Here is a 9604-nt window from a genome sequence, read left to right on the forward strand (position 1 = left end):
ATTTAATAGGCGTACATCCAACAGTAACTCCAACGGAATCCCCATATCAACACAAGTACGATTATCCTGCTGAAGAAAAAACTTCCTCCAGCGTAACTTGCGTAAAAACAAGTTTAAATCTTTCACAGATCGAAACAGATCAAAATCTGTACTGGGGACAAAGCTGAGACCTTTTTTCAAGACATATAATTCCTCCCGACTAAAAGCCTTGGAGGACAGATTTACCACCTGTATATCATTAGGAGCCACAGTTTTAGAAACTTGGTTAGAAACACGATTAAGAGATATGATACTAGTAGAGCAGTTATCCTCGGGAATAATCGCTATTTCCGAACCTGATTTTGGCGATTCCTCAGAGGATAACTTTGATCTAAAAAATGTGCTCCTGTATTAGTATCAGTTCTATCAGAGGGACCACGATTACCACGACTCCTTCCTCTACCTCTAAATCTCCCCCTATAACTTCTCCCCCTCCCTTCAGTATCAGAAAAATCGGTATCAGTAGAGGATAATTCTGTCTCAACATCAATATTACTCGTGCGAGTGCCTATAACTAAATAGGCCTTATTATCCTTAAAATCTTGTGCATCCCTCAAATATTGACGGTGTTTGCGTTCCTTTAAATGATACTGAAAGCGCTCGAGGTAGGTTTCAAGTTTACTTTCTTTTAGAGAAAAGTCAGTCTCCGTGGAGAACTTTTTAGTTACCTCAATTTGATCTTTTAATCGATCATTCAAAAGGCTCAAGGTCTTTTTTTCTTCCTCTAGGAGAAGCTGCATGAGGTGGAGAGAGCTGCTTGTGGCCTCTTTTTCCCATTTAGTAATAAAACTAGGGTTCTTATGTCGTGTTCCTGCAGAGATATTAATCCTCAATCCTCGTGGCACAATACCGGCCTTCAGATAATTTTCTAGACTCTGTACTTCCCACCAGGATATGATCTGATCACGATAAATTTTTGTGAGTTCTTTAAAAGCTACACTATATGTTGGAAGATACTTTTTCTGCGTGAATGTGTGTTCAGAAAATACCTCCTTTGCTTCAGCTAGCCATTGGTCTGTATTCAGACCAGTTGACAGGAAACCTGCCATACCCTGAGTGTGGTGTTCATGGAACTGCGCATGACCGGAAGTCACCGTGGCCATTTTGGTCTTGGGTGTGGCATGCGGACCGGAAGTGTGGCAGCTGGGACCGTGGCGTTTGTGATAGTATACACGCCATGAGTGGAGTAGTTGCTCATGTAACCGCGCATGACCGGAAGTCCCCGCGGCCATTTTGGTTGCGGGTGTAGCGTGCAAACCGGAAGTATGGCAGCAGGGACCGCGGCGTCTGTGATAGTATACACGCCATGAGTGGAGCAGGTGTAGCACTCATGGCGTTTAATGTCAGTTATCACAGGTGGTATTTTAAGGTTCAGTGATTTCCTGTGGCGGATGTTTGAGTGAATTTTAGGTGGGTGTGTTCTATCCTGATTAACAGGCTATATTTAGCCCATTGTTACAAGCTGTCTCACTCCATTGTCACCTAGGAGGGAGCCTGGTTACTATGTGTTAAGTCCAGCACTTGCAGTTAGATCCCCTGAAGAGTCAGTAAATGACGAAACGCGGCGGGATGTATAGGGACATTGCAGGGATATTTTTGTGAGGGTCAGATGTGGACTGCCCTTGTTAGGGTGGGAGTTATGGGTGTCAGGTTTGTTAGCCCCTATAGGGTTTGATTAGGGTAATTCCCTGCTTCCTGACTCGTCTTAACTCCGATGGACATCTGATTATTGGCATCTTCCAGACATATGGGTGAGATCCTTCCTTTATTGAGCACATTTATGGACCACTGTTCTGGTTTTTGATGTCCCCTCTCTAGACATGAATGAGTTATTTTTCTGTTCTAGTTAAGTATGATAGGGGCTATACATGCCTCTGGTCAAGTAACCATTCATGATAAGACTGTGGTTCTTATTCACATTGTCTCTTATCTAGTTGTATTAGTCTGTCCAGGTTATGTTACTTTTGGACATGGAATTAGCCACATGTATGTACTTTGGGTGATCTGGGGTGCTAATACAAACAGACACTCCACTGTATAGTCTGTGGCAACTGATTTAGTGGTTCATTTTTAATTGCACTTTATCCTTTGGTAGCTTTTATACAATATTAAAAGTTATGTTTTATAATTTGTTCTCTTTTTGCTGATTTGCCATTTAGGTTATGAGAAATTGTGGATTTGTATTCCACTAGGTGCTGTATTTTCTATTTATAACAATTTGGGTATGGCAGGTTTTCTGTCAACTGGTCTGAATACAGACCAATGGCTAGCTGAAGCAAAGGAGGTATTTTCTGAATACACATTCACACAGAAAAAGTATCTTCCAACATATAGTGTAGCTTTTAAAGAACTCACAAAAATTTATCGTGATCAGATCATATCCTGGTGGGAAGTACAGAGTCTAGAAAATTATCTGAAGGCCGGTATTGTGCCACGAGGATTGAGGATTAATATCTCTGCAGGAACACGACATAAGAACCCTAGTTTTATTACTAAATGGGAAAAAGAGGCCACAAGCAGCTCTCTCCACCTCATGCAGCTTCTCCTAGAGGAAGAAAAAAAGACCTTGAGCCTTTTGAATGATCGATTAAAAGATCAAATTGAGGTAACTAAAAAGTTCTCCACGGAGACTGACTTTTCTCTAAAAGAAAGTAAACTTGAAACCTACCTCGAGCGCTTTCAGTATCATTTAAAGGAACGCAAACACCGTCAATATTTGAGGGATGCACAAGATTTTAAGGATAATAAGGCCTATTTAGTTATAGGCACTCGCACGAGTAATATTGATGTTGAGACAGAATTATCCTCTACTGATACCGATTTTTCTGATACTGAAGGGAGGGGGAGAAGTTATAGGGGGAGATTTAGAGGTAGAGGAAGGAGTCGTGGTAATCGTGGTCCCTCTGATAGAACTGATACTAATACAGGAGCACATTTTTTAGATCAAAGTTATCCTCAGAGGAATCGCCGAAATCAGGTTCGGAAATAGCGATTATTCCCGAGGATAACTGCTCTACTAGTATCATATCTCTTAATCGTGTTTCTAACCAAGTTTCTAAAACTGTGGCTCCTAATGATATACAGGTGGTAAATCTGTCCTCCAAGGCTTTTAGTCGGGAGGAATTATATGTCTTGAAAAAAGGTCTCAGCTTTGTCCCCAGTACAGATTTTGATCTGTTTCGATCTGTGAAAGATTTAAACTTGTTTTTACGCAAGTTATGCTGGAGGAAGTTTTTTCTTCAGCAGGATAATCGTACTTGTGTTGATATGGGGATTCCGTTGGAGTTACTGTCGCATGTACGCCTATTAAATAGTATTGGGGATATTAATCCCAATGATATTGGAAGGGGTCCTTTTACAGACCTAAAAAATAAAAGCACTTAAATGCCTCCTCCTACTGGAGACATCTCTGCAATTGATATCTTTGAGAACTTAGTCACGCAAGACTTGAAATCCTTAAATGGAAAAAAGATGTTTTCCAGGTACAATTGTACCAAGGCAGAGATGAGAGTTATAAATAGGCTTGAACAGGATGACCACATTGTCATTAAACAGTCAGATAAGGGTGGCAATGTGGTCATTCTTGATGCTGTGCAGTATTCCAAAATGTGTGAAACATTGCTTGAAGATAGAGTGAGCTATGAAATTCTGGCTCATAATCCCACCTCTTAATATCTGATGGAGCTCAGAGATATTCTGGACCAAGATATTCTCTGAAGGTCATTGATAAATCTGAATTTGATTTCTTAATGCCAAAGGATACAACGATGGCTACTTTTTACTGCTTACCAAAATTACACAAGGGCCTATCGCCTTTAAAAGGCAGGCCCATAGTATCGGGTATTGGCAGTGTAAGCCATAATATTGGCATTTATCTAGATCGCGTCCTAAAACCTTTTGTTGCTTCCTTGCAGTCTTTTGTACAGGATACCCCCGATCTTCTTCGGAGAATCGAGGGACTGTGTATTGACTCTGAGGTTAATTTGGCTAGTATTGATGTCGAGGCCTTGTACACCTCCATACCTCATGACAAGGGGTTGGAAGCCGTCATGTATTTTTTAAATACTAGAGGTTGTCAATATCGGACCCATAGTGAATTTGTTATTAAATTACTTCGATTTTGCCTTACCAGGAATTTTTTCATATTTGACCGGAAGATCTACCACCAGCTCAGGGGCACCGCCATGGGGAGCCCGTGTGCCCCGGCATATGCAAACTTGTTCCTGGGCTGGTGGGAGGAGACTATGATCTTTAGGAGTGGCCTTGAGGCCACGGGTTACATTGAACTATGGGATCGATATATAGACGACATCCTTATATTATGGAGGGGCTCCACTGATAGTTTTTTGGAATTCGTTAGTCTATTGAACCACAATGATTGCGATCTTTTCTTTACTTCAGTGATTGATTCGTGTTCTTTATCTTTTCTTGACATTTTGATTGAGAGGGGTAGTGATGGCATTATCTCTACATGTACTTACAGGAAACCTACTGCTACAAATGCTCTCTTGAAGTGGGACAGTAGTCACCCGGTGCATCTTAAACATGGTGTACCTAAGGGTCAATATCTAAGAATTCGTAGAAACTGTTCCACAGAAGAATCTTTTGAGAGGCAGGCGAAGGAACTGAGAGATAGATTTTTGAATAGAGGTTACCCACTTGATGTTTTGAAACGAGCATACAAAAATGCGAAGGGTAAAAATAGACTAGAACTTCTTAAATCTAGATCATTGACTGAGAATAAAGGCGAAATGAGATTAATCACTACTTTTGACAACGGGTCCGGGGAGGTACGGGCCATCCTCGCTAAGCATTGGCCTATCCTGCTGATGGATAAAGATATTGGAAGAGAATTGTCTACACGACCCTTAATTACATATAGAAAAGGCCGTTCATTGAAAGACCGTCTGGTCAATAGTCATTTTTCCAGACCCACTAATACTACCTGGCTGTCTACGAATGTTAAAGGCTGTTATAGATGTGTTCATTGTGTTGTTTGTCCCCACATTGTTTCTGGCAGTGACTTTGTTAGTAATGTCACAGGACAGCAATTTGAAATCAGAGAGTTTATTAACTGTAGCAGCAAAGGAGTCATATATAAAGCCACCTGTTTGTGTGGTAAGGAATATGTGGGTAAAACTATCAGGGAGTTCAAACGTAGGGTGGGGGAACACATTGGGGACATCACCCATAATAGAGATACCCCCATTTCGCGTCATATTCATCAATGCCAGGGTGGAAATATTAACTCCATTCGGTTTTTGGGCATTGAAAGAGTTAAAAAACCACTTAGAGGCGGTAATTGGGATCGTATTGTTCTACAAAAGGAGACAAAATGGATTTTTTGCTTAGACACTATGACCCCTAGGGGGCTTAATGATCAACTTAACTATAGTTGCTATATCTAGGATGTACATATATGTGTGAATTGTGTGATTTTATCTTCTTTGTATATACTGTGAAATACCCATTCAATCTTTTTGCTTGGCTACCGAAATATTCTATGTTCGAGGGTTTAATCCTCCCACTTCAATTTGCTCTACTTTTCACCCTCCATTCCGCCGTACTGTTATTGGTTCAGCAGGTTTGCGCATAACGGATGAATATGGAGTTACGATCCTACTCATATTCATTACCGTATGTAATTATGATGGATGCATAATAGCAGGAACGGATTATGTCTGACCGCGCTATATATGCAGGCGTGGGTTTTTACTGATGCCTGGAGTGTTAGGGTGTGTGCACACGCTGCGGATTTTGCTGCGGTTCCGCAGCGGTTTTGGCCGCTGCGGACCCGCAGCAGTTTCTGCTGCGGTGTACAGTACCATGATTCCCTATGGGAATCAAAAACCGCAGTGCAGACGGTGCGGAATTTTCCGCGCGGATTATCTGCGGTTTTCAATCCGCAGAAAGAATTGACATGTCAATTCTTTCTGCGGATTCTCCTGCGGTTTGCCATCTCCTCTATTGAGGAGATGAAAAACCGCAGGACAAAACCGCAGAGCAATCCGCAGGTAAAACCGCAGGTCTTTTGACCTGCGGTTTCACCTGCGGATTTTACAAAATCCGCGCGGATGAATCCGCACCTAATCCGCAGCGTGTGCACACAGCCTTACTGTCTCTGATATTTGTAAAGCGGTCTCATGTCCATGTAATTGCGCATGACCGGAAGTCCAGCGGCCATCTTAGTTCCGGGCATAATGGGCAGACCAGAAGTGTGGCGGCTGAGTGTGGTGATCATGGAACTGCGCATGACCGGAAGTCACCGCGGCCATTTTGGTCTTGGGTGTGGCGTGCGGACCAGAAGTGTGGCAGCTGGGACCGTGGCATTTGTGATAGTATACACGCCATGAGTTGAGTAGTTGCTCATGTAACCGCGCATGACCGGAAGTCCCCGCGGCCATTTTGGTTGCGGGTGTAGCGTGCAAACCGGAAGTATGGCAGCGGGGACCGCGGCGTCTGTGATAGTATACACGCCATGAGTGAGCAGGTGTAGCACTCATGGCGTTTAATGTCAGTTATCACAGGTGGTATTTTAAGGTTCAGTGATTTCCTGTGGCGGATGTTTGAGTGAATTTTAGGTGGGTGTGTTCTATCCTGATTAACAGGCTATATTTAGCCCATTGTTACAAGCTGTCTCACTCCATTGTCACCTAGGAGGGAGCCTGGTTACTATGTGTTAAGTCCAGCACTTGCAGTTAGATCCCCTGAAGAGTCAGTAAATGCCGAAACGCGGCGGGATGTATAGGGACATTGCAGGGCTATTTTAGTGAGGGTCAGATGTGGACTGCCCTTGTTAGGGCGGGAGTTATGGGTGTCAGGTTTGTTAGCCCCTATAGGGTTTGATTAGGGTAATTCCCTGCTTCCTGACTCGTCTTAACTCCGATGGACATCTGATTATTGGCATCTTACAGACATATGGGTGAGATCCTTCCTTTATTGAGCACATTTATGGTCCACTGTTCTGGTTTTTGATGTCTCCTCTCTAGACATGAATGAGTTATTTTTCTGTTCTAGTTAAGTATGATAGGGGCTATACATGCCTCTGGTCAAGTAACCATTCATGATAAGACTGTGGTTGTTATTCACATTGTCTCTTATCTAGTTGTATTAGTCTGTCCAGGTTATGTTACTTTTGGACATGGAATTAGCCACATGTATGTACTTTGGGTGATCTGGGGTGCTAATACAAACAGACACTCCACTGTATAGTCTGTGGCAACTGATTTAGTGGTTCATTTTTAATTGCACTTTATCCTTTGGTAGCTTTTATACAATATTAAAAGCTATATTTTTATAATTTTTTCTCTTTTTGCTGATTTGCCTGTACTGAATGCAGGGAAGCAGCGCCAATTTGGCAGTTGAGTATTGATTTTTTTCATCTCTCTGGACCCATTTTAAGGGGTTGCCCAGTAGTGGAAAAACCTCTTTACATATTACTTTAGGACTCTAATCCTGATCCAGCTGTATACATGCCACATACAATGCGTTGCAAAAGTATTCCTCCTTCTTGACCTGTCCTCTGCCTTTGACACAGTTGACCACTGCCTACTGCTACAGATTCTTTCTTCCGTTGGCATCAAAGACCTTGCCCTGTCCTGGATTTCCTCATACCTTTCTGACCGCACATTCAGCGTTTCCCACTCCCACACTACCTCCTCATCCCGCCCCCTTTCTGTTGGAGTCCCCCAAGGCTCTGTCCTGGGGCCTCTACTTTTTTCCATCTATACTCTTGGCCTAGGACAACTCATAAAGTCCCATGGCTTCCAGTACCACCTGTATGCAGATGACACTCAGATCTACCTCTCTAGCCCAGATGTCACCTCTCTGCTGTCCAGAATCCCAGAGTGTCTATCAGCCATATCCTCCTTTTTCATCTCTCGCTTCCTAAAACTCAACGTAGACAAAACTGAACTCATTATCTTTCCTCCATCTTACGTATCTTCCCTATCCGATCTATCTATTATGGTAAACTGGATCACGCTCTCTCCAGCATGTGAAATCCGCTGCCTTGGAGTAACTCTCGACTCTGCCCTGTCCTTCAAACCACACGTCCAATCTCTTGCCACCTCCTGTCGCCTCAAACTCAAAAATATTTCCAGAATCCGTCCCTTCCTCAGTCTTCAATCTACTAAAACTCTTGTACATGACCTCATCATCTCCCGCCTTGACTACTGCAACACTCTCCACTGTGGCCTCCCTGCAAACTCTCTTGCACCACTCCAGTCTGTCCTCAATTCTGCTGCCCGACTAATCCACCTCTCTCCTCACTACTCCCCTGCCTCCCCCCTCTGTAAATCCCTCCATTTGCTCCCAATTCCCCAACGAATCCAGTTCAAACTACTAACACTGACCTACAAAGCCATCCACAACCTTTCCCCTACCTATATCTGTGAACTAATCTCCCAATATCTTCCCTCAAGTAATCTTCGATCCTCCCAAGACCTCCTACTCTCCTCCACACTTATTCGTTCCTCACAGAACCGCCTCCAAGATTTCTCCCGAATATCCCCTATCCTCTGGAATGCCATGCCTCAACACGTCCGATTATCCACCACCCTTGGATCCTTCAAACGAAACCTGAAAACCCATCTTTTCAGGAAAGCTTACAGCCTGCAATGACCATTCTGCTGCCTCACCACCAGAGCTGCTGTACCCCCGACCTTCTGTCTCTTCCAAACTATCCCGTAGAATGTAAGTCCGCAAGGACAGGGTCCCCTCCCCTCTGTACCAGTCTGTCAATGTAAATTTGTTTACTGTAAATTATATCTATAAATTTGTATGTAACCCCCCTTCTCATGTTCAGCACTATGGAATTAATGGCGCTATATAAATAAATAATAATAATATTCGGCTCCCTGGAACTTTTCAACCTTTTCCCACTTATCATGCTTCAAACATAAAGATACCAAATGTAAATTTTTAGTGAAGAATCAACAACAAGTGGGACACTATTGTGAAGTTGAACGAAATTTGTTGGTTATTTTAAATTTTTGAGGAAATTCAAAAACTGAAAAGTGGGGCGTGCAATATTATTCTGCCCCTTTACTTTCAGTGCAGCAAACTCACTCCAGAAGTTCATTGTGGATCTCTGAATGATCCAGTGTTGGCCTAAATGACTAATGATGATAAATATAATCCACCTGTGTGTAATCAAATCTACGTATAAATGCACCTGCTCTGTGATAGTCTCAGGGTTCTGTTTGATGCACACAGAGCATCAAGAAGACCAAGGAACACAACAGGCAGGTCTGTGATACTGTTGTGGAAAATTTTAAAGCCGGGATTGGATACAAAATGATTTCCCAAACTTTAAACATTCCAAGGAGCACTGTGCAAGCGATCATATTGAAATGGAAGGAGTATCATACCACTGCAAATCTACCAAGACCCGGCCTTCCCTGTAAACTTTCATCTCAAACAAGGAGAAGACTGATCAGAGATGCAGCCAAGAGGCTCATGATCACTCTGGATGAACTGCAGAGATGTACAGCTGAGGTGGGACAGTCTGTCCATAGGACAACAATCAGTCATACACTGCACAAATCTCTCTTTATGGAAGAGT

Source organism: Dendrobates tinctorius, unplaced genomic scaffold (genome assembly GCF_039654945.1).
Source record: "Dendrobates tinctorius isolate UK_male_01 unplaced genomic scaffold, ASM3965494v1 ptg000290l, whole genome shotgun sequence".
In the NCBI taxonomy this organism is placed as follows: domain Eukaryota; kingdom Metazoa; phylum Chordata; class Amphibia; order Anura; family Dendrobatidae; genus Dendrobates; species Dendrobates tinctorius.